Raw genomic sequence first — 27,965 nt, 5'->3', positions numbered from 1 at the left:
TTACCAACATAAAAACCTAAACAGCCTACTTACAATCTTACCCACTTACTCCGATTTCCAATCCTGAATTAATCAAGTTGCTTCATACACGACGTGGAGTGCTATTTATCTGGCTACTTAAAGAAATTTGCATACTTGTGATTAAATTTTTAAAGTAATTAAACTATAAATTTTCCAGCTCCGTTTTTTTCTAAATGGTTAGGAAGGGCTTGGGCTGGTGGCGACCCTGAATTTCTGAATTTTTATCATTATTTGTGTGAGAGAAGCAGCTAGAAATGCGAGGTAAAGTATATCGCTCGATGAGAGACGTCGTAAGGACAGTAATACTTTACAAGATTTGTTAGTGTAAATTTCACACGAGATATTGTTGTTATAGATGACGGAGGAACCCTGCTATTTAAACTTCTCAACTTTCTCAAATTCACCGCCTTTTACTAACTTTCGCATGTTTTCCATGTATGATCTTCCAAAAACCTCGTATTTAGTCTTAGACTCATTGTCAGTCCATTGTCCTTAACAGCCTGTTCTAATGCAATGAACGACGCCTCCCGTGCCCTTCGGAATCTTGTGACTATGTTTCATCGTCATAGGCTAATATCTGCAACGATTTGCTTGCTCTTGTCCTACATGATATCCTGACAATCATGGATAAAGGGAAACAGGTACATGCCATATTCCTAGAATTTCTGGAAGCATGTGACACGTAATCCCACTGCAGACGGTTAACGAAAAGCATACGGACTAGGTTCCTAGACGTTTGAGTGAGAACCCAGTAGGTTGTCCTCAGTGGCGGGTTTTTTTGTCAGAGAGAAGGGTATCCCTGGAGTACCCCAGGGAAATGTGATAGGCAGGCTCTTATTATCGATGTATGTGAGTGATGCGACTAACCGCGTGAACAGCAGCTAGCGGCTGTGTTCTGATGAAGCTGTGATGTACGAGAAGGTATGTCGTTCAGTGACTGCGGGAGAATATGACTAGGACAGGATTTCTGGTTGGTGTGACGGATGGGAGATTACCATTTAAGTTAATGCAGATGAGTAGGAAATAGGATCCTGTGACATTTAAATAGAGCTTTAGTAGTGTGCTGGTTTACACAGTCACGTCGATTACATATCTAGGCGTAACGTCTCAAAGCGACAGGAAATTGAAATAGCACGTAAGGGCCGTACTAAAGAAGGCGATATGTCGCCTTGGGTTTAATGGGGTCAATTTTAGAAAACTGTTACTCATTTACAGAAAGCCTATAGAACACGAGTGTGGCCCTTTCCTGAACGAGTGTATGGGATCCTCACCGGGCCCACCACGTTACCTTAAAGAAAAACATCTGAGAAAGAAACATGCCGCTAGGTTTGATTCTGGTATGTTCGATCTGCAGGCAATTATTACAGAGATGCTTGGTAAACTAAAATGGGAATCGCAGGAGTGAGGGCGACATTCTTCTCACGAGGCACTATTGAGAAAATTTAGTTCTCGGGCATGTGAAGCTGACTGCAGAACGATTCTATTGCCGCTAACGAACATTTCGCGTAAGGACTCCGAAGGCAAGAGAAATTAGTGTCCGTACAGAGGCATGTAGATAATCTGTTTTTCCTCTCTTCATTTGCGAGTGGAACAGTAAAGAAAACGACTAGTAGTGGTACAAAGGTACCCTCCACCATGCAACATATGATGGCTTTAGGAGTGTTGTTGTTGTTGTGGTCTTCAGTCCTGAGACTGGTTTGATGCAGCTCTCCATGCTAATCTATCCTGTGCAAGCTCCTTCAACTCCCAGTACCTACTGCAACCTACATCCTTCAGAATCAATTTAGTGTATTCATCTCTTGGTCTCCCTCTATGATTTTTACCCTCCACGCTGCCCTCCTAAATTTGTGATCCCTTGATGCCTCAGGACATGTCCTACCAACCGATCCCTTCTTCTAGTCAAGTTGCGTCACAAACTCCTCTTCTCCCCAATCCTATTCAATACCTCCTCATTAGTTACGTGATCTACCCACCTAATCTTCAACATTTTTCTATAGCACCACATCTCAAAAGCTTCTATTCTCTTCTTGTCCAAACTATTTATTGTCCATGTTTCACTTCCATACATGGCTACACTCCATACAAATACTTTCAGAAACGACTTCCGGACACTTAAATCTATACTCGATGTTAGCAAATTTCTCCTCTTCAGAAACGCTTTCCTTGCCATTGCCAGTCTACATTTTATATCCTCTCTACTTCGACCATCATCAGTTATTTTGCTCCCCAAATAGCAATACTCCTTGACTACTTTTAGTGTCTCATTTCCTAATCTAATTCGCTCAGCATCACCCGACTTAATTCGACTACATTCCATTATTCTCGTTTTACTTTTGTTGATGTTCATATTATATCCTCTTTTCAAGACAATGTCCATTCCGTTCAACTGCTCTTCCAAGTCCTTTGCTGTCTCTGACAGAATCACAGACTGCTACGGTCGCAGGTTCGAATCCTGCCTCGGGCATGGATGTGTGTGATGTCCTTAGGTTAGTTAGGTTTAAGTAGTTCTAAGTTCTAGGGGACTGATGACCATAGATGTTAAGTCCCATAGTGCTCAGAGCCATTTTTTTGAACGGAATTACAATGTCACCGGCGAACCTCCAAGTTTTTATTTCTTCTCCCTGGATTTTAATACCTACTTCAAATTTTTCTTTTGTTTCCTTTACTGCTTGCTCAATATACAGATTGAATAACATCGGGGAGAGGCTACAGCTGTCTCACTCCCTTCCCAACCACTGCTTCCCTTTCATGCCCCTCGACTCTTATAACTGCCATCTGGTTACTGTACAAATTGTAAATAGCCTTTCGCTCCCTGTATTTTACCCCTGCCACCGGCTTTAGGAGTATGTATGTAGATTTAGATTTTTGAAAGATCATCGCCCTGTCAACAGATTAGCCTCTCTCACGCGTTTGGGTGCTATGTTAAAAGGAAAGCACGCTAGCGCGTCTCCACTGCACGAACTATTGTGGCTGTCCTGTGCTTACAATACCACTCCTCGAACCCTGGCTGCTCCTCGCATTAGTCATAGTCAACCCAAACATGCCCACTTGCTTGTCAGGCTTCACCATGTCTCTCAGAGACGCAAAAAATTTCTCCCTATTGACACTATCAAATGCAGATACAAAGTCGATGTATGCTAAGTATAAATTATATTGTATATTCTGTGATTCTCTGTGATTTGTCTCTGGACGACAATCTGGTTGACTATTTTCTTCCTGGGACAAATACACTTTGTTATAGATAGGTTCCTCTCTAGATGAAAGGGAGGGGCTGTCAAACAAAAGATTACAGAACATTCTGCAGTCCAAGTTTAGGAGTATTATTCCTGAATCTACCTCCGTTTGTTTATGTATACTTTTTATACTGTTATGTACTTAGATTTTCATTACCGGCAACAAAGGACAGCAGCTCACTATCGCTTAAACTGCCAAGTTTTTACAGAATCCGAATCAAGGTCTGTGAGTGGCTACCACACTATTCAGTCTTCAACTGATTTGTCCCAGATCATCATTCATGTAATCTGTTCATTAAAACTGAACTTGAGGAGCACATTATTACGTTAAGTGAATAATAAGGGAATATTCTGAGGCATTAATTAATTACAGAGCGTATAGGATCTTAACCTGATGATATCTTAGAGCCATGAAGTATCTACGTTGCGTCTGCAGGTACATGAGGCGAACTTGATTTTGGATTACATACGTGTTGTGTCTCAAAAAGTGAGTACTGTAACCAAGATGATTAATAACAGTATAAAAAATTGCAGTAAGTTTGATTGTAGTGTCACGTCTACTTTATAATCTACTTACAGTTCTTTTTAATCACAATGCCGAAGAACTGGACCATTTTATTGCAGGAGATTCCTTGGGATGAAATAAATCTCCCGATACTCGACTAAATACATTTGACCCGCAGGATACTCAGAATAGGTGCTGAAATCGATTTTCATTGATATCGCGGAGTAATTGACACGAGCTTGAAACAAACTTGCAGAAAAACTGAGAAAAAAAATAGCGACTCTGTTACACGAAAACTTGTGATAGATTTACAAATGTGTGTGCATTCCTAAGGGACTAAACAGTTGAGGTATCCGGTTCCTAGACTTACACACTACTTAAACTAACGTAAACTAACTTATGCTAAAAACAACACACACACCCATGTCCCAGGAAGGACTCGAACCTCCGGCGGGAGGGGCCGCGCAATCCGTGACATGGCGCCTCAAACAGCGTGGCCACTCCGCGCGGCTAACTTGTGAAAATTAATCAAAGTGATGTAATTCACAGTTCATCACAAGTACAAGAATTTCTAATTCAGCAATTTGTGCTGGAAAGCTTGCTTTTCGTTTGTTTGAAATTCATATTTTTAACCAATTTCGTCTAATTACAGGATAGAACATAACTTGTTTTCCTACGAATCGATCTTAACAAATCTGTAACATTCCTTTCCCTGGCGAATAGACAACTTGGACCTTAACACTAGAGATATCTACGTCGATAAGCAGTGTACAAATCCAATGCATCAGCTCCATTAATGAATTCGCATCGTTGACGTAAGTTCTGCGCATATTCGGTGGATATTAATTTACTCTCGTCATCGAACTCTTCCCAGACGGTGTCAGCTAACGCCGTATTTTCTTAGTCAATAAATCACTCGTTAGCTGGCTGCGACTGGTGAGTATTTTAAGTGAAGCTATCCAACATGTGAATTCGTGAACATGCTATTCAAGTAACAACCTTCGATAAAGGCTTTGGTGGGCATCAGGAGATATTAGTGAGGCAAGTTGGTGCACAGCATCCTCATAAAGCACTGATAACAGTATCTTCATTGTTGCTGTTAAAGAGTACGCTTATGAACTCTGAAATATTTCGTGGAGAACATGGTATGTATTCCGATAGGTGTGCTGTAATGGTGCAAACACTCGACTCTCTAGCTTTCCAAGCTCACTTTACTTTCACATTTGTGTCATTGCACTTTTAACGTGATAGTTTTTAATTCCTGTACTGTAATATTTGATATTTTCATTCAGTTAACTGCTTCAAAACGATAAATCCGTTTTCACAGCACTATATCTACCACATAAACAAAGAAATTTGAGATGAATTTCAGCTTATACATAAGACTGTATTTTTTCCATATTGAAAAGAACAAGCTGATGTTAGAAGGGTGTATCCTTAGCATCTATGTTTTAGGATGAAAGTTTATATTTACCTTCCACAAACCTTCAAGATGTCGTCCCACGGACACACATGGCGTCGCAATCTAGACAAAGTTGTTGGAAGGAGAGGTGTATGCAGCAGAAGGAAAAAAAAAATTATCGAAGACGATAGTATCAGGCGGTCTCGGAGAGCAACAGTGCACTGCGGGTTCTGTAAGCCCTCCACGACCTATAGATCGCTGAGGCACCTCGCTGTTAAGAAAAACTTTCAGATATAAGTGCCAGTGCCGAATTGTTGTGTACCGTTCTGAAATGAAAAATTCTGCATATTCTCCCAAATGTGGAAAAAGCCATATTTTAACAACATAGAGGTATGTCATTTCAGTGACTGTGTTTTCCGAAAAGACGGGACTTGTATATTTATATGAATGACCTTTCATTTAATATTTAACAAGCAGAATTGGTACATTTTGCAGATGATGCTAATGTTGTAGTAAATCTCACTAGAGAAAAACTACAGAAGAGATGGAAATAATATTTTCAAAAGAATTTTTGAAGTACTTCTCAGACAACGGACTTTACCTAAATTTTGAAGAAATACACTGTGTTCGGTTATGTTCTACAACAAATAGAGTAACACCAAGTGACGCAGCACAGGAATAGGACAGACAAGTGGACGGACGGACAGCAACGTGATCCTGTAATGCTTCCGTTTTTACAGAGTGAGGCGCGGAGCGCTGAAAATGAAATTTATTGCCTATTATTAAAGCTGTCAGTGGCTCAGAAAGGAGTTCAACATGCAGCAACAATAATCTTAGAAATTTTCCCAATAACATAAAACGTCTCACGGGTAACCAAGCAAGTCTTAGAGCTAATTTAAAATCATTTCTCCTGAACAACTCCTTCTACTCCACTGACAAATTTCTGCCTAAAAATTGATAAGCAGTAAAAAATCCTTGGTCATACGCGTAATTGCGTTAGTAGGATTAAAATAATGATGTTTTCATTAAGGTTAACACTCATCATCCATATATACCGTGTAAATAGACTCGTTCCACACAACTTCGATAAAAGGATCGTTCAAAATATCTATGAGATATGCAGGTAACTGACTGACTACCTAGAGAGAGAGAGAAGACAGTATCAATGCAAAACAAAAGTGTGTCGAAACCAGTGGGTGGGTGACGGGGGGAGGGTGGTTAGGGGGGGGGGAGAGCGGGAGGACGGTGGGTGAGGGGGGGAGGGTGGTTAGGGGGGGGGGGGAGAGCGGGAGGACTTCAACACGTAGTTAAGAGTGGAGTGGACGCATTTTTGACCGAAATTATAGGGTGTAGGCTACATATTTTTAATATGTATGGAGTATAAATACCTGTAAAACATATAAAGAGCAATCGTTTTTAGCAAAAATGTCGAAAAGTTTCTGAATCCTTTAATCAGATTTTCACACATTAATCCAATAAACTTTCAGTAGGAAATATGCCAAATAATTTACATAGACAGATTTTCTGTTAAAATCGACTGCGAGAAAAAAATGGTGTGCTAGGAAATGTGCTGTTTTTTTCTAGCCGTCGGTTTTAACTGAAAACATTCAAGGCTTGTCGCCTTATGATTAGAATACTGCTACGGGATCTGAATCGTCCGGAATTTTTTAATTCTGCACGTTCGCAGATAGAAGCTATGTAAATAATGTCATTGAACTATTTATCTTCAGAGATGCAGCAGCTGGAGATACCCCACCTACCAATGATCCCAACCCATTTACCTATTAATTTTAAGCAACGTCAGTTGCCAATCAAGATTTCGTTTGCATTACGAATCAAGCAAGGCTCTAAGACTGTGAGATCGTGGGGGATGAGACGGATGGAGATTGGGGGAGTGGGGAGGGTGAGTATGGACAGGCAGAGGACGAAGGAGGAGATGAAAAGAGATAGGGGCGAGGAGGTGATAGAGGGTGGGGGAGGAGCAAAAGGACAGAGAGATGAGGGAGGAGGAGGATATGGACACAGAGACAGAGGATGAGGAGTTCGACTGAGAGGGGGCCAGAAGGAGTTTAGGATGAACACTTACTTCTCATTCATATTTAGCAATTACTAAGCATTCCCGGGTTCGCTAGATAACTAGAAACCATGATGTTTGAAGGGTGCGCAGCAGTTGACTCACACAGTGTTCAGTTAGGTTAATATCCCGGTACACGTACGTCGAGCATGTTTTAGAATTCTTGATACGGCTCTTCCAGGCATTTACAAACTATTTTAACAGTTATCGATGAAGGTCCGGGAATACTACCTTAACCAGTTCTTCGCCCAGTCTGGTATTCCAGTGTGGAATTTCCAGTCACCTCAGTGCGCCGTAAGACAGGCAGTACGGTTCTCCCGCCTGCCATATAAATCGACCGGCTATGTGACGGCTCATGAGACACCAGCAGGGAAAGATGGAGGGAATACTCGGGGCTTAACGTCACGTCGACGGCGAAAACCTTAGTAATGGACTACAAATTCGGACTGGGGAAGACAAGAGGATGGAAATTATAACGTGTCATATTTCTATGCGTCTCAACTCTGTGCGGAAATAATTTACAGACCGATACAGGAACGAAAGAATTTGTAATTTTTAATTTTTTTTGTTACATTCATAAGTTGTGTGTGTATTGCTGTAGAAAAGCGCGAGTGGAGAAAGGATGTCGCTAATTCGGTTGGTACGAATGGTTCAGCAAAGTAGCACCTTCAGCGACAAAGATATTACACGAAACTGCTGCTGGCCGCTAAGTGAAGACACGACGGCAAACCATGACATTTTGAAATTATTGAAAGTGCTAACAACGCTGTCCGTTTATTCGTTCTTATTGCTTCAATACTGGTTTTGATGGTTTGAACAGTAAACATGTGTTGGGCGGTTCGGGTTTCTAGTCGAAATTAAATTACATGTGATGTCTTACGCGAACAATTTGTGATTAATAGGGGCAGATAAATAATTGAATCTTTAGGGCTTTTGTCGTGAATTGACTGTACACAAGACAAATTAATTGTCTTTGTGTGGTTTTGGATTGACGGAACTATTTAATCGGTGTGATGTTCGATTAGCGTTCCGATATTTTGGAATAGTGGTTTGGTCCAGAACCGTGTCATGGTGAAGAGTGGCATCTGACTGTAATGTGGGACTGGTGGTGTGAAAGTTACCGTGAGTACCTAGTGACAGCTCATTTCCATATTAGAGGCTTGCACTATTCTTTATTACTGTGGAACTTTGATTTAGGTTAAAGGATAGCTGACAGGAAATTTTGTAAAGATTCTCGCCCGATTTCATTACGTAATTTGATAGAATGAAGGAGTCATTAATACGAGTCACAAACACTGCATCCAACCACTTTAATAAAAGTGTACGAGTGTTCGAGGTGTTGGAAAGTTCACGGGGCAAAGAGTCAGAAGCCAAAGCCTGAAGAGGCTGGGATTTTTCTTACTTATGTAAGAAAATTTAGGGCCAAAGTGGGGGTAGTTATTTAGCGTCTGGTTAGCTCTATTTGGGACACATGGAATCTCGTACACGTCAGCGATTTATTTTACTTCGACTTAAAGAAATAAAGATTGTGTTATATTTTGAGAGGCACCCATATGCCTTGCTCATACTGTGGCATCAAGCAGTCAGGCCTGCAAGATGAGTGGTCTGCCAAGCGAGTGGATTCATTCTTATTTATTGAGTAACATGAACTCTAGTACTCACACTTAAGTTACAACTTATCCTCCTATATGATTAATACGCAACGGAAACACGCATCTGACTATCAGTAATTTACAGAACTCTGACTGTACACTACGCACTGGCAATACCACATTTTCTTTTTGTCTTTTATTTAACGGCTTTTGTCAACACGTGGCCACCGCACTGAATATGAATGGCGCACACATTATAAATTCGGGACATTATGACAACATACAATTCGAAGGAAAAGTCCACCATCTTGTTCTTTTCACTATCTTATTTATTCCGATAAATTCTCTAACCTAAACACACAAATTCTATAACGTACAACAATAACACATGAGAAATTCCGCCCAGTGGGCATGGCTTTACATTGGTGAATCTCTATATTATGGTCTCGTAATTATTAAACGCTACAGTGCACTTTCTGGATAGGATGGTGGATCTTTTATTATTTCTCACACTTCGACTCTCACAATCATCATCACGAAACTTTCCTCCAGACCTAGCAGTACCGAAGGAACAAGCATAACCCACTAATCTTTTGAAACTACCTTGCTACTCTCCCATGCAAACCACACATACCCAAATTACATGACATACACCACACTACGACATGAAATACTACACAGAGAATAGTCACAACATTATCACTTTAAGCTTTCCCACTTCAATTAATATTTATCCCAGTTTCACACGACACTGCCCCACTTCGTAATTCTACTTTCCTACTATGAACTCTGGAGATATATGCATGTCTTCCTGTGCAATGCAACCCAAGTGGCGTTGCTGGGTAGACGGCCGACTCACCTTGCTTCTCTCTCAGAGTTTGAATCTAGCGTCTCATGGAATCATATCACGCAAAGTAATATTAAGAACGTATTCATCACACACGCGAGTCCTCAACTGATACCATGGACGAGTACTTCTCTTTATCTTTTGTCTCATAAACAGTTTGAGACTCACACAGTACTCACCACGTGGAAGTACTCGTCTCTAATTTCAAGTCCTGCACACGCCATTTCTTAAATATTTCAACTTATGGTACACACGCTATTTCCTTAATATTTCAACTTATCGTACACACGCTAGTAATTCAGCTTAACTTAAGCACACGGAAGTATTTCAACTTATTGCTACACGTTGTTTCATTGTGACCGTTGGTCACTTCCAAAGATTACTACAATCCCACTAATATTACCTGCCTGACATTTAATTCTCCCCACAAAAGTTCCTGAAATAGATAAATTATTATTTCAAACTACTCTTAAATATTCCACATGCATACCATTTCTCCACTCTTTCGTCATTACGGAGCACAACTAAAACAGGTCTTAACAGCACAAGATCCAGCGGCAGAGTGCTGAAACATGGCCGTTCTCTAGGTCATCTCGCACCTCTGTCGAGGTGGGGGAAGACCATGCTACCGTATTGGTCAGCCACATTTCAGGCGCTCAAAGCTCAGGTAAATTTCATCTCTTTGGTCCCACCAAAGGTGGCCAAAGGATCGACTCAAAGATGATCATATATTCACATTCACTATCTGCGGTTAGCAGACGCCCATACATTCATTCATTTCACAGATCTCACCAAACTGGATGTAGGGATTTACTTTGTGGGAGTGCACATGTGATCAATTAAATAAATAAATTGTCATTCTTTCCCACACTGGTATCCGGCTTCGCTGTATTAATTGAAATTGAGTTATTTTACAAAAGAAATGTGTTGTTCTGACAAAAATAATGAAGTATGTTGTACCTATTTTCAATGTCGGGCGGTACTGTACCCTTTCACCACCAGCTACCCATGCAGAAAAAAATGGCACGGTACTATCCTTGCAATGCGAGGGTAGTTCCGAACATTTTTTTAAGAAAACTGTATTAGAACAAACATAGCAAATCATAAAATAACCAGGAGGAGACCTTAAATAGCTCACCGTCCAAACACAGAACAAGTAATCTGACATTCATAAATTGCGTTGTAATAATCTTTACACGGCAATGTCTAAATACAAAACAAAATCAACAAAAGAAAAAAATTTCGTACACTAGTTACACTTAGAATGTCAGGCTCCATACCATTACTCTAAAATATACATCAAACCTACAGAGAAATAAAACTGAGAAGAAAAACAATGAAATATACCACAAGTTACATACTGGTTATGTAATATAGTTTGTCTAAGACATCATGTCATACCTCATTAACTATCGTCACCTAAGCAATTGCCACAACTACTCGACAGTGAGTTTAACCTTATCCTTATCCACCAGTACAAATACCTGCTGCTGAGCCAGAGAGTCCATCAACTTTGATCAATAAACGCAGCAAATAGTTTAGCAATATGTGCTTGCATCCACCAGTAGCTCTCGTATCTTACTCTACTGCTCATTTCTCTGTTGTCACACATTTACACGACTTTAATGTGAAATATCACCACTGTGATAATGAAAATAAGTGGCTTCAGTCAACACACCAACAAGATCATTACTGTCCACGACATTAAAATGCATCAGTTAATTCTGATATTTGTTGTGCAATGCAAACTCTTGTCCCCTGTGACAATCTTACTGACCAATGCAACAAGAGCTGCTACGTTAGTATTACGCCACTGGCTAATAACTAAAGCATCATTGTACCAAATATTCTAATAAACATGCTACATGAACTGGTAACCCAGAACAAACAAAAACAAAACAAAAAAAAACACTAACTATCCTAACACAAACGTTAATGAAATACAATTACACTTGCTGTCCCTTCAGGAATAAAACATATAAATAAAATTTACCCAATTACAAGTGCAAATACATTATTCCCTATCTTGCGAGTCACACGGAATCATTTCATTCTGTGATTTTCTTGGGGTCCAAAAAGTTGCTGACAGGTTCCCCAGAAACACTGTCTCGGTGTCAAAGCTCTCCCATGGTTACCCGGACGAAAGTCTTTAAGTCACTCAAATTGGCATTTTGAACACCCACTGAAAGTAAACTGTATCTCACATTAAACACAAATGTAATAGTCACTCTCAGAGTACCCTCCACACGAATCTGGTCGTCCAGAAATGGTCCTACAACTACTATTACCCACGGTTCTGTCCTTTCAGTTCATGGTGTAATTAAAAGTCGTAAGTTCCAACAAACAGCACTTATTCCCACACCAGTTAAAGAAATGTCTCCTACTACAAATGCAAATGTCAATGTCCCACTTTAGTTTCTTGCGTTCATTCAATAATTAGTCACCAGGCGACAACTGTCCTCTTTAAGTATACCAAGCGTCCCACATGCAATTCACAAAGCACACTTAGCAAGTCACTGCCAAAAGTTTATGGATCCCACCGCTCAGTGGTCAAGACAAAACAAAACGATCGTCCTGTCTGCTAAAGACAAAATCTTTTCCACCACTCACAACATGGAAACACCAGTCCTTCACTTTCCACCTTATGGAGACGTAACGAGCAGTCATCTTGTTTCACGGCTCCACAGTCCAGTACTAGTTAATAGTTGCTGGTAAAAAATTGCGCCCGCCGGACTCTGCCGCACGTCGTTCATTCTGCCGTGGCGCCGCCGCGCGACCCGTTGAGCCACAGAAACCACCAGCTGTTGCCTCCGCGGGATACTTTCCTCCGTCGTAAGGGTGGCGGAACTTATGAATGGCCAGTGGTACGTGCGTGACGCCCCAGGCCGTCGACCTGCTGTAGCGGGCGCATGGAGTGTACCCTGACCGGCAGTGGAGTGGGGAGTGCACTGGCTCTGTTGCCGACGTCTGCTTGGCTTATGTGGTACGGGCGCGTTCGGTGTAGCCCTCAGCGCTACGGCACCCAATCAGTCAGACCCTTCCACGCATCTCACAACATTACAGACAAAAGGATATTCTTACAGTATTTAAATAATCATTGATTACATGTATGATCTATTAGACACATTGGTAATAAAAGAATCTTTGTTCTAAAAAACATAAAATTATACACCCTAGTTTTCTACACATACAACATCAACATTTATCCCTTTTCTTTATACAGCCCACACTTGTGCTATTGATTGTACCTGTCGTCCCTCATACAAAACATGAAAGTGTTAAAAAAAAAAAGGAATAATAAGCAATCTATACAGCTCATAATTACAATATCCAATAGTAGGCTACTCTAACATACTATCACAGTGAAAATATTAGAAACTGTTTATTCTAAAACTACAATATACAGTGAACCTTTGTGCTTGTGACAGACTGAAATTAATACCCCTTGAAAGTGTTCTAACAAAAAAATAAGAAATAATCTACACAGCTCTCAATTACCTACCACATGTTATTAAATATTAAACTACCTTAACATCCTAACACAATAAACATTTTAGAAACTGGTGACTCTAAATCTACAACATACAATGCACCTTTGTGCTTGTGACAGACTGAAATTAGTATCTCTTTATACATTTTACATTTTATTATATATAACAACATTTATAGGACACGTATGTGCCATCCACATGTCAGATGCTGACCTGACATCGAGGTTCATCCCAATCAAACAATAAAACACAATAATGTTTTAGTTATGGATCGGTAGCATCCCCTTTACAGGAGTGTGCGCATTGATCACACTACTCTACGACTCTCACTCACCAGACATCACATTTTCCTTCTCATTCAATCCATACACTAACAGAATAGGTCTAGAAGTCAACTAACCTTAACACCACCACACTCACGACAACATACCATACCTTTGCTCCCTTATACTCAACCACATAACACATGAAGCTGTTTCGGAGATAGCTTTCCAGTCTCCGAATTCGTCCTTTCACTCTGGTGACCTCTCTCCATCGGCTTACCTCTGCATTCACTTTACCGATTATTCATCCTGCTAAATATCAACTTAGAATTGCGACATTTCATCTAAGAACAAAAAATACACAAATTATTCATCCTGCAAACTAACTGTACACATTCTTGGTACCGATTTGATTAGTTATACTGGTACCAGGCTTCAACAACAACAACAAAATTATTTTTGCCAAATTGCAAATCTTATGGTAAGAATTAGATTTACACTTACATTACATCTTACGTCAGTATTCCACAACGTTCACCATCTGGATCTCATACTCCCTTTATGTCCTTTCACATTGTGCAGTTGTCCTCATCTCTTCATTCGTATTTCGGCTCTCCGTCCGTCCATTACTCCATCATTTCCTGGTCTTCCTTCGCCATTGGCTTCAATCTCTATTGCAGCATACACGGGCCTCTCTGTAACATACATCTAAGACATCTCCACATTATTAATTCTACTCACCTTTATTTACCACTGTTTCATCACGTCGAATCTCTCTTTATTAATCACACTGCTTCACGTCGCTTCTCTCCTTAAATATCACCTTTATCCACTACTATTTATCACGTCGCTTCTCTATCTACCATCTTTATCCACTCATTAATCACCACGTCGTTTCTGCTTGATCCTTATTCATATGACAAAAAATACGTACATATACCACTCTGTCGACTCCTGTTCATGACTCATTCGACCAGTCTAATCCGTCATACTTCCTGACATCCCGCCTGAAATTTCTTATGTTCGATTTGACCCTGCACAACGTTACACACCGCAAATAAATACACTGACTATCTACCATAACTTGCCTACTTGCGATCTATCCTTAACTTTTCCATAATTTGATACTAGAAATGTGATGAAGCCCACGAGATTGTTTTCCCTTGATCGTCTCAATCAGTACAGCATTTTCATGGACAATCCGCCTCACTCTGAATGGTCCACTATACACAGTAAAAAATTTGCTAGTTAGGAATCTGTGCTTCTTTGATAATCGCTGAGTTTTTATTAGAACCTTGTCTCCTACTGCCAATTCGATCTTACGGATCTTTCCTTTCTGCTTCTCCTGCCTATCCTTAGCTGCTTTCTTAATACGCTCTATCGCAACCTTGACAATTTCTGTGTGCCTCTGCTTTCCTGATCGCGGAAAATCTACCAGCTCCCTGACTCGATCTGGTGGTGGTTCATTCTTTAGTACCGTAATTGGTGATAAACCAGTTGCTCCATGTGGTAGCTCATTGAGGATGTCCTGAAAATCTTTGAGAAAAATACTCCAACTTCTATGTTGCCTATGGCAATAGATCTTACACAACTTTCCCAGTTCTTTTACCACTCTTTCACTGGGGTTACTTGCAGCATGGTATCGGGATATGAACACCGGTTTTATCCTTCTTCTCTTCAGTGTGGTTAGCCATTGTCTGGATCTATATTGTGGTCCATTGTCAGCTATGAACTTTCCTACAGTTCCTACTTCTCGCAAAAAGTTTTTAACGATCGCTGCTGCCACTGTCCTTCCCGTCGCACGTTTCAATGCGGTAAAAGTCACATACTTTGACACCAATTCCACTGCTACGAAAACATATCTATATCCTTGCACTGACTTAGGTAGCGGGCCAAACAAATCTGTTGCTCCGAATTCCCTCAATCTACCTGGCACTATCGGAAAAAGCGGTGCTTTGCATGAGATAGTTAACGATTTTGCCTTCTGGCACAATTTGCAACTACCAAGCACGTTCTTGATCCTCCTCTCCATACTAATGAAATAAACTGATTCCCTTAACTTCTTACAGCATTTCCTTGCCCCGTAATGCCCGTAACTTAGGTGAGTGTACCAGATCAGCTTGTTGAGTATTTCATTTGGTATACACATTACCCAGTCCTGTGTGTTCGGATTTCTACGGTAGAAAAGTACCCCGTTCAGAATTGTATAAAAGCGTGCTATATTGGCATCTAAGTTCGCTCTAACTCTGTCCTTCCCCATTCTCCATGACGCGTCTTTATCTTGCTCTTTCGCGATATTTGTGAGTACCGCCCCTATGTATTTCTCGAACGGCACGCCATGCATATACAATATATCATATCTGTTCTCGTTTACCTCCTAATCAAAGCATTGACCATGACCTACTGGGTTCCTTGACAACGCATCTGCCACTATATTCTGTGGCCCAGGAATATACATGACCGAAAACTGAAACTCCTGTAAATAGAGTGCCCACCTAGCGAGTCGTCTATAGTTAAGTTTGGCCGACATCAGAAACTGTAGTGACTTGTGGTCAGTATAGATTTTAGTATGCCTTCCATACAAATAGTATCTAAACTTACTAAAACCCCATACTATTGCCAAAGCTTCAAGCTCAGTTACCGTGTAATTTCTCTCAGCTTTGCTAAGCACTCGGCTCGCAAATGCAATAGGTTGTTGTATTACTTCTCCTCCTTGCTCTTGCTCTTGGAACAATGTTACCCCATATCCACTACGGGAACTGTCCGTGGCCATACAAAACTCTTTCCCTAGGTCTGGATGCCCGAGAAGAGGTGCCGATAGCAGTGCCTTCTTTAACGCCTTATACTCTTCCTGTGCGACAGGGTCCCAATTCCATACCGTTTTCTTTCCAGTCAGCTGACATAGTCTGGGTGTCGCTGCACCCCCAATCTTAATGAACCTCCTGTAAAAATTGATTAATCCTAAATAACCCCGTAGCTGACGTTTTGTTCTTGGCACCGGAAAATCTCTGATTGCTTCGAGTTTGTCTGGATTTGGTCTTATTCCCTCTGGTGTCACAATGTGACCTAGAAACTCGATTTCTTTTCGTCCAAATTCTGACTTTCCCAAATTCACGGTTACCCCATGTCTCTCCAATGCACCGAGCAATATGCTTAACGTTCTATTGTGGTCTTCCCAGTTTCTTTCGGCTATCAGGACATCATCCACGTACTGTGTTACCTTATCTTTTATTTCATTAGGAATGACAGTATTTAGCGCTCTGATAAATGCCGCGGATGATACATTTAACCCAAATGGTAATTTCCGGAATTGATACGATTTCCCGTAGCACAAGAAAGCAGTGTATTTTCTACACCCCCTATCTAACTCCACCTGCCAGAAACTCATTCTCAAATCAACTGAGCTGAGAACTCTGATCCCGTGGAACTTTTGTAGCAATTCGTCAAGTGTCAGCGGCCGATCTGTCTCTGGCTCTATTATCTTATTAACCCTTCTTGCGTCCAAAACTAATCTAATTGACCCATCCTTTTTTTCAACACAAACTAAAGGGCTGTTGTACGGACTGGATGCTGGTTCGATAATCCCTTGTTGTAGCATGCTTTCGATCTCAGCTTCCACTCTTTCTTTGTACACAACAGGTATCGGGTACACTTGGGCCCTAAACTGTTTATGTGGCTTGACCTTGAATCTATACACAAAATTTCTTATTGTACCCGCAGCATGTTTAAATACCTTTCTATTCTCGTATAAAATTTTCTGCAATTGCCCGTAGACCGTGGTCCCTCGTAAATGCCAGATTTTCTCCCTGATCTCCTCCTCCAAACATTTATGAATTTCCTTCTTCTCTTGTTCGAACCCCCTATTCTGTGCCTGTCTACCGGACTTTACCGCCAGACATAATGCTAAGTGTGCGTTATCTTTACCATATAAGCAATCGTCGAATCTTAATGTAATTTCCTCCGAATCTCGTTTCAACTCCATCGAACCATTTCTCATGTTAACGACTGCTTTATATTGGTTCAAAAAATTAACGCCTAATATCCCTTCAACAGTTAGAGATGACACAATCATGAACACTGTACTAAACCTCTTCGCCTGGCACACAAAGTCTACCTGCGCTTGTAACTTCACCTCAATTCCCTTTCCTGTAACTGCCCCTCTCACTTTTGTCCTTTGCAATGGCAACGTTGGCCATGGTTTTGTAAGACTACAACACTTAAACACATCTTCTCTCAAAACACTCATTACACTGCCTGTATCGATGACACAAGGTACGATTATATTATTTATTTCTACGCTAATTATTGGGTGGACTTCACTCCCCACATCTCCTACCTCCTCTAACAGATTCTCCCTTAGTTTTCCGTAATCGATATACCTAATATTTACATCATTAATAGTCCTGGTTTGTACCCGTCTATCATGTAGTCACCTTCTTGTCCCTCCGTCATTGTGACAGTGATTGTCCTGTCGTGAACCCAATGACTGCCTATCCTCTCTTCGCCCATCATTTTCATTTTCCCTTCTTCTTCCATCTCTGTCCCATTTTCTACTTTCCCGGTTTGCTGGTCGATATCCCCATGAATTCTGCCCCCTATTTCCTCGCCATCTTCCATTTCCGTCATTCCTCTGATTCCATGCTCTCCTGTCATTCTGATAGTTTCTACCGTTCCTATCCTCAACTCTGTCTGACCTATGAGTCATGTCGCCGTTCACAATGTTGCTCTCATTACCTAGTTCCTGTAAGAAGTGCTGAAATGACGCAGAATCGTCTAAGCCTCTGCCTGCTATCACTATATCTCTGCGCAATCTCACTGGCAACTTCGTTATACAGATCCTAATGAGCTCCCCAGTTTCGTATGGCACATCCAAATACCTGTTTCGTCTCAGCATTTCCTGATAGCACGACACTGGATCTCTTATACCACCTTCGTTACAATTTGGCATCATCAATATGCTTTGCTTAACCTGGTCCTGCTTACTTTTCGCCCAGAATTCATTTAAAAACTTGTCACAAAATATCTTGTAGCTACTACAGTCTTTAATAACTTCCTGCATTTTCGCTCTAGCCTCGTCCCTCAAATGGTTACACACAAACTTCATTTTGAGGAGCGGTCCCCACGATGAAGGTAATGAATCTTGATGGATGTTGGTAATTATCAGGATCCGGAAAACAAGTGTACGTTTGTACCGACACGAAGTGCCTCCTACATTCTTCTTCCGCATTTGTGTTTTCCGACCATGGACTATACCCAGTTGGGTTTGCCACCTGTTTTATCCGACACAACCGTTCTTCTAACTCTCTGAGTTCGTCTTCCTCTTTCTGCCTATTTTCGTTTTTTGAATTTATCTCACTCTCCCTCTGCAGTCTACCTGGTGGTGTTTCACCTTCGCTTCTGCACGCTAATTGCAACTGTGCTAGTGCTTCCCTATGTTTCCTGTTTGTTTCTAATTGTGCCTCTTTAAACTGTAATAGTGATTGTATCTCCTCCTGGTCGGCATAAACCTCTCGCTGCGTACTGTCAGAGCCTGTTTCGCCTCTTATACTGATCTTTTCTACATCTGCGCTAATCGTATTCGTTCTGACCACTACCTCCGCAACTTCATCCCTGTGTTTATTTAGCGCCACTTCCTGCCGTGTGACTAGAGCTTCCACACTGTCTAATGCCCCTTGTTTATCTGCAAGTACGTCCTCCACTATCTCTTTGATTCGCTCATCCGGCCACACGCCCCTATGTTCTGTAATATCGCTCTCTATTGCACTTATTCGTACCTCCAAATTATTGGGTTTTTCTTTCACGGCATCACATACTTGCTTCAACGCACCCAGATTCTTCTCCCCCTCATCTAACCGATTATTAACTGCGGACAGACGCTCATCGATAACTGTGTGTAGCTTCCTCATTGCCTGTTTATTTCCCTTATCCATTGCCTCCAATCTTTCATTATTTGCTTCCAATCTTTCCTTACTCTCCCTATCTCTCTCCTTAGTCTCCCTATCTCTCTCCTTATTATCTCTATCCATCGCTTCCAATCTTTCCTTATTTGCTTCCAATCTTTCCTTAGTCTCCCTATCCATTGCTTCCAATCTTTCCTTATTCTCCCTATCTCTCTCCTTATTATCTCTATTCATCGCTTCTAATCTTTCCTTATTATCTTTCTTCATCGCTTCCAATCTTTCCTTATTATTTTTATTCATCAGTTCCAATCTTTCCTTATTATCTCTATTCATCCTCTGTAAAAACTGCAGTAGCACACACTCATTTGCTACTTTCGGTGCGCTCACATTGTTCGCCTGAGAAACGGTAGCTTCGCTAAGGGTAGCTTCACTTTCACTGCATACCTGACCTAATCCCAGCTCGCCCGCGTCGTCGGGAAAAGCCCCCATTTGTGGACAAAGCCCGCCACATAAAGGATCACGTAGCCGCGGTCTGCTGAACAATTCAGCCCCTTCCGAGTGTTTGTCGTTCTCGCTCATTAACCCATGGTCAACAGCTACTTCCTGCTGCCCTGCTACGTTCACCCTAGAATCACTATTCCCCATGGTGACTACACTTTTCGACTGCGAACTAGTCTACAGACATTACGCAAAAAAAACAAAATTATACAACGATCTTCCAGCCGTGGACGATCTAGCAATTAATTACAACAGAAAAAATTTTACTTCTTAGCGCTATCACAATATATTCCATCAAAAAATAAAAAAAATCTTAACAGCAAACCCTAACAGCAAAAATCCTGGCAGGGTCGAAATTATGAGAGGCACCCACATGCCTTCCTCATACTGTGGCATCAAGCAGTCAGGCCTGCAAGATGAGTGGTCTGCCAAGCGAGTGGATACATTCTTATATATTGAGTAACATGAACTCCAGTACTCACACTTAAGTTACAACTTATCCTCCTATATGATTAATACGCAACGGAAACACGCATCTGACTATCAGTAATTTACAGAACTCTGACTGTACACTATGCACTGGCAATACCACATTTTCTTTGTGTCTTTTATTTAACGGTTTTTGTCAACACGTGGCCACCGCACTGAATATGAATGGCGCACACATTATAAATTTGGGACATTATGACAACATACAATTTGAAGGAAAAGTCCACCAATCTTGTTCTTTTCACTATCTTATTTATTCCGATAAATTCTCTAACCTAAACACACAAATTCTATAACGTATAACAATAACACATGAGAAATTCCGCCCAGTGGGCACGGCTTTACATTGGTGAATCTCTATATTATGGTCTCGTAATTATTAAACGCTACAGTGCACTTTCTGGATAGGATGGTGGATCTTTTATTATTTCTCACACTTTGACTCTCACAATCATCATCACGAAACTTTCCTCCAGACAGAGCAGTACCGAAGGAACAAGCATAACCCACTAATCCTTTGAAACTACCTTGCTACTCTCCCATGCAAACCACACATACCCAAATTACATGACATACACCACACTACGACATGAAATACTACACAGAGAATAGTCACAACATTATCACTTTCAGCATTCCCACTTCAATTAATATTTATCCCAGTTTCACATGACACTGCCCCACTTCGTAATTCTACTTTCCAACTATGAACTCTGGAGATATATGCACGTCTTCCTGTGCAATGCAACCCAAGTGGCGTTGCTGGATAGACGGCCGACTCACCTTGCTTCTCTCTCAGAGTTTGAATCTAGCGTCTCATGGAATCAAATCACACAAAGTAATATTAAGAACGTATTCATCACACACGCGAGTCCTCAACTGATACCATGGACGAGTACTTCTCTTTATCTTTTGTCTTATAAACAATTTGAGACTCACACAGTACTCACCACGTGGAAGTACTCGTCTCTAATTTCAAGTCCTGCACACGCCATTTCTTAAATATTTCGACTTATGGTACACACGCTATTTCTTAAATATTTCAACTTATCGTACACATGCTAGTAATTCAGCTTAACTTGAGCACACGGAAGTATTTTAACTTATTGCTACACGGGGTTTCATTGTGACCGTTGGTCACTTCCGAAGATTACTACAATCCCACTAATATTACCTGCCTGACATTTAATTCTCCCCACAAAAGTTCCTGAAATAGATAAATTATTATTTCAAACTACTCTTAAATATTCCACATGCATACCATTTCTCCACTCTTTCGTCATTACGGAGCACAACTAAAACAGGTCTTAACAGCACAAGATCCAGCGGCAGAGTGTTGAAACATGGCCGTTCTCTAGGTCATCTCGCACCTCCGTTGAGGTGGGGGAAGACCATGCTACCGTATTGGTCAGCCACATTTCCGGCGCTCAAAGCTCAGGTAAATTTCATCTCTTTGGTCCCACCAAAGGTGGCCAAAGGATCGACTCAAAGATGATCATATATTCACATTCACTATCTGCGGTTAGCAGACGCCCATACATTCATTCATTTCACAGATCTCACCAAACTGGATGTAGGGATTTACTTTGTGGGAGTGCACATGTGATCAATTAAATAAATAAATTGTCATTCTTTCCCACACTGGTATCCGGCTTCGCTGTATTAATTGAAATTGAGTTATTTTACAAAAGAAATGTGTTGTTCTGACAAAAATAATGAAGTATGTTGTACCTATTTTCAATGTCGGGCGGTACTGTACCCTTTCAATATAAAAATAAAATACAAGGTTCCCAACTTCGCCACTTCAGTGCATAAAATATTGAAGAAACAAAATTAATCTCACGATGTATGCAAGCAGTGGAAGGATACTGGAGAAAAAAGAAAAGAAATGTAATCAAAAGTGTATAGTTACTAGTCTGACAGTACTTAATATGAAAGGAATAGTTCTTCTACTTAAAATGGGAATAATTTCAAAATATTAGGAAAGACTTGATTACGGAGCAAGTTTAGAATTTTAGTTCTTTGTGTCAGAGCCGTTCTAACCAGAGCAACGCCCGAAAAGATCAGTAGTTGGTACACTAAAAATTATAATTGAGAAAATAAGTAAACATGAGATGCTACAATACTAATATTTAAGTGGAAATAATTTGAAAACAATAGGAAAGTCTTTATTGCGGAGCAAGTTTAGAACTCTTGTGCTTTGCGTAAGAGCCGTTCTAACTATATTAACGAATAGAATCAATAGGATGTCACAATAAAAAATATAATTAAGAAAAACAAGTAAACGTGAGATACTAAGTCCCTGGTAATTCAAGGCTATCTGAAAGAAATATTATTTGCACACTCAATTTTAATTAAATATCGAAAGAAACATGCATATTACATCGCCGACTGCAAGAGTAGAAGTAATCTTTGCCTGTTTGTCCAGATTGTTAAGGAACTAAAGGCAGAGTAAAGCTACCCAGTTTCCCGGCAACGGGAATGATGAAGTAAATGGGTAACGTTAAATATAGTTATTGCTTGGCTTATTGCATTACATGAAGGAGAATAATTTTCAAGATTTTTGAGGCAGTCTTTTTGTGCTACATTCGTTAACGGTATAAATACTGGTTCGCAATTCGTGAGACGAAATACGACTGAGTATCGATAACACTATAATTCATTTCTACGTTTACTATTTATGCGTTCAGTACAATGACTGACACTTATTTGTAAATGGTAAATAGTAAAATTTTTTGACGAGAAGATAGTTGTGTTAACATCTCCTGCACTTATCGAGTCACGCTTTCGGAGCTATGTAGACGCATGGTTATGGAACGACATTAAAATACTAGTAGATATTGACTATCCTTTGTAGCGTGAAGACGACATTTCTCTTCCCCCTGAGGGGCGTTTCCTTAATGGGACTGCCAGCGGGTGGCTGCGCATTGGGGCTGTCCGTGTGCTGTAATGAAGACGGGAAGTCTGAACCGTCACGCCCCGCTAAGAAATTGTCAGGACAGCCGAAGTGACGATGAAAAGGCTGCATGGCTCTATATTTACGCTGTGAAATAAAGAGGATATATTCTAATAACCCATATTATGTTGCTGAATGATCTCATCCTATTTAGGAATGCCATCATGCTAGAGGGGAAAATGAGGTCTACGTGAGATGGATTAGTAGACAGGTTGGTCGGGAGTATTTTCCTCGCCGATAACAGTCGTTAAGACTGAGATCATCAGTCCCCTAGACTTTGAACTACATAAACCTAACTAACCCAAGGACATCACACACATCCATGCCCGAGGCAGGATTCGAATCTACGACCGTAGCAGCAGCGCGGTTCCGGACTGAAGCGCTTAGGACCACTCGGTCACAGCGGCCGACCGCAGTGAACAAACCGATTATCATCATCACCTGGTAGTCCACCCATCATATAAAGCAGTGAAAGTGGCTCGCTAAGATGAGAACCCGCTCCCATTTTCCAGCATTTCAGTTGCGATAGTGCTTGCCAAATTTTCTTTTGTCCACATGCACAGTATGGATGCAAGTATTGGTTGAGAGTTTCATACGATGTAGGGTTCCATCAATACTGCAAGATTGCCGTTTTATATATGAGGACGGCGAATTTTTTCAGTGACGTTTACTTCGGACACTATGACAAGTACATCTCTGCAGTTTCCACAACTGTTATTCGCAGTTCCGTTATCGGTACACCGTTGATACATTTTACGCAAAAGTAAGCGAACAGTAATAAAGGTCGCCACGAATTGCGACTCCTTGTGCGGCCTTTCCCTCCCTTTCTTTAGCCTTCAATTATTTGATAATACCTTTTAGTAACTCAGATAAAACGTCTTCTTTAACAATGCTTGAGTGACAGGTAGTTTTATAGCTTGTCGATGGGCATGTATCATGTAAATTACATTTCACTACTGTAATTGATAAACTAAGTAGCCAAAATATTAGCCTCCCTTTTAAAAGGGAACATTGGTCGCTTCAGAGCACTGTAGACGGTCTATGACTGGTACCATGTAATTATCGGACCCTCCACCGCTGCAATGTCCTAACAGTGTGGAGATTATCTATCAAATGTTGTATGGAATATTCACAGTAAGATGGGTCGACTTAAATGCATGACAGAATGAATGATAGGAGGTATCGAGTCTCAACGTGCCGATGACCACCCCGTGCATAAAGGGGCCGTCCTATGTGTCTACAAGGAATTCTCAACATTTAACACGGCCTAAGAGAAATGATCGTAGAAGGATCCTGACCCACAAGGATGGGAGGCGAGTGTTACGACTTGCCAAAGAGGACAGATTTTGAACCGCACTGGAATTGCTTCTGCAGATCTACTTCAATTAGTTTCAGAGCGTACATTGCGAAAGGGCACTGCTTGTCGTGGGCATTATGAGTTAGGTATTTCGTAAAAAGCCATTGTTCACAACGGTGTATGAAGATGCGCTACTTCAGTGTGCCTACAGGCATAGAACGTGGACAGTAGCTGACTTGAGGCGTTTAGTGTGGTCCCGTGAGTCGATGTCTTGCCACTTCTCAAATGAGGCACCGGCGGTCGAGATCTGAATCCTACAGTATGAACAACTCTGGTCAGGTGACAGAGTACTCCACTTTCTTATACATCTTCATAAGGATTATGCTAACGACACCTCCAATAATTAGAACAGCCGTGTTCTCAGTGCAGCAGGCTGTTTTGTAGAATTCAGGCACACTATCGCACCTCGACTGCTCCGCTAAATCAGCATATCTCAATCATATAGAAAAATTTTTTATTTGGGTTTGAGAATGAAAGACAGCAATCAACCTCCCTGCAGTTCGATAACTCCTTTTCTAGTGACCGGTTTACTTACTAGTTTGATGCGGCCCGTCACGACTTCGTCCTCCGCGGCAACCTTCTGACGTCAAATTGTTCAAAGGTCCTAAGGGACCAAACTGCTTAGGACATCGGTCCCTAGTTACACACTACTTAAACTAACTTAAACTAAGTTATGCTAAGAACACACCCATGCCCGAGGGAGGACTCGAACCTCCAGTGGGAGGGGCCGCACAGTCCGTGACGTGACGCCTCAAACCATCCGGCCACTCCGCGCGGCTTTTGATCTCAGAGTAGCAATTGTAGCCTATGGCCTCAATTATTTATTGTCTGTCTTCCCCTACAGCTACATCTACATACATACTCCGCAATTAACAATACCGTGCGTGGCGGAGGGTACCTCGTACCACAACTAGCATCTTCTCTCCCTGTTCCACTCCCAAACAGAACGAGGGAAAAATGACTGCCTATATGCCTCTGTACGAGCCCTAATCTCTCTTATCTTATTCTTGTGGTCTTTCCGCGAAATGTATGTTGGCGGCAGTAAAATTGTACTGCAGTCAGCCTCAAATTCTGGTTCTCTAAATTTCCTCAGTAGCGATTCACGAAAAGAACGCCTCCTTTCCTCCAGAGACTCCCACACGAGTTCCTGAAGCATTTCCGTAACACTCGCGTGATGATCAAACCTACCAGTAACAAATCTAGCAGCCCGCTTCTGAATTGCTTCTATGTCCTCTCTAAATCCGACCTGATAGGGATCCCAAACGCTCGAGCAGTACTCAAGAACAGGTCGTATTAGTGTTTTATATGCGGTCTCCATTACAGATGAACCACATCTTCCCAAAATTCTACCAATGAACCGAAGACGACTATCCGCCTTCCTCACAACTGACATTACATGCTTGTCCCACTTCATATCGCTCTGCAATGTTACGCCCAAATATTTAATCGACGTGACTGTGTCAAGCGCTACACTGCTAATGGAGTATTCAAACATTACAGGATTATTTTTCCTATTCATCTGCATTAATTTACATTTATCTATATTTAGAGTTAGCTGCGATTCCTTACATAAATCACAAATTTTGTCCAAGTCATCTTGTATCCTCCTACAGTCACTCAACGACGACACCTTCCCGTACACCACAGCATCATCAGCAAATAGCCGCACATTACTATCCACCCTATCCAAAAGATCATTTATGTACATAGAAAACAACAGCGGACCTACCACACCTCCCTGGGGCACTCCAGATGATACTCTCACCTCCGATGAACACTCACCATCCAGGACAACGTCCTGGGTTCTATTACTTAAGAAGTCTTGGAGCCACTCACATACTTGGGAACCAATCCCATATGCTCGTACCTTAGTTAGAAGTCTGCAGTGGGGCACCGAGTCAAACGCTTTCCGGAAGTCAAGGAATATGGCATCCGTCTGATACCCTTCATCCAAGGTTCGCAATATATCATGTAAAAAAAGGGCGAGTTGCGCTTCGCAGGAGCGATGCTTTCTAAAGCCGTGATGATGCATGGACAGAAACTTCTCTGCCTCAAGGAAATTCATTATATTCGAACTGAGAATATGTTCGAGAATCCTGCAACAAACCGATGTTAAGGATATTGGTCTGTAATTTTGAGGATCCGTCCTTCTACCCTTCTTAAATACAGGCGTCACCAGCGCTTTTTTCCAGTCGCTCGTGACTTTACGTTGGGCAAGAGATTCGCGATAAATGCAATCTAAGTAAGGAGCCAATGCAGTAGAGCACTCTCTGTAAAACCGAATTGGAATCCCATCAGGACCTGGTGGTTTATTTATTTTCAACCCATCCAACTGCTTCACAACCCTAGGGATGTCTATCACTATGTCCTCCATACGGGAATCTGTACGAGACTCAAACGGCGGTATGTTTGTACGATCCTTCCTGTGTGAAATATTTCTTAAATGCTAAATTTAAAAGTTCAGCTTTCGTTTTGCTGTCTTCCGTTGCCAGGCCAGTGACTGGATGGAAACCTTCGATCCGCTTACCGACTTTACGTAAGACCAGAATTTCCTCGGGTTTTCAGCAAGATCTTTTGCTAAGGTATGACAGTGGTAGTGGTCGAATGCTTCGCGCATCGCTCTTTTTACAGCAGCACGAATCTCTACTAACTTTTGCCTGTCCTCATTCTCCCGATCTTTCTTGTACCGCGGGTGCAACTGCCTTTGCTTCCTGAGCATTCTCCGAATTGCGCTGTTAAACCACGGTGGGTCTTTTCCGTCCGTAACCCACTTTTTCGGCACATACTTGTTCAATGCGTGATTTAAAACGAGCTTAAAATTTGCCCATAATTCTTCTACGTCCATCGTTCCGGAAGTTAATGAAGACGATTCATTTACTAAGTAGGATGCTAAACTGCTTATCTCCTCTTCCTAGTAAGAATACTCTCCTAGCCTTCTTGACCGACTTTTTAACTTTCGTAACCATAGTTGTAATGACAACATCATGATCACTAATCCCTGTCTCAACACTGACACCGTCGATGAGGTCTGGTCTGTTCGTGGCTACCAGATCTTAAATATTTCCATTACCTTCAGTTTTTACCCACTACAGTCCCCTATAATACCACGGAGGTCATTCCCTGACGTGTTAACAGATATCCTATCACCCTGTCCCTTCTTCTTGTCAGTCTTTCCAAATATTCCTGTCCTCGCTGTTACAGCTGAGAACTTTCTCATTCCTTAACTAATTTTCAACATTCTTCTTCAGTACCACATCTCAAACGCTCCAATTCTCTGCTCTTCCGATCTTCCAAAGTCCATGTTTCACTACCATACAATGCGGTGCTCGAAATTGTG

Source organism: Schistocerca nitens, chromosome 2 (assembly GCF_023898315.1).
Source record: "Schistocerca nitens isolate TAMUIC-IGC-003100 chromosome 2, iqSchNite1.1, whole genome shotgun sequence".
Taxonomy (NCBI): domain Eukaryota; kingdom Metazoa; phylum Arthropoda; class Insecta; order Orthoptera; family Acrididae; genus Schistocerca; species Schistocerca nitens.
This window is presented reverse-complemented; position numbering follows the sequence as displayed.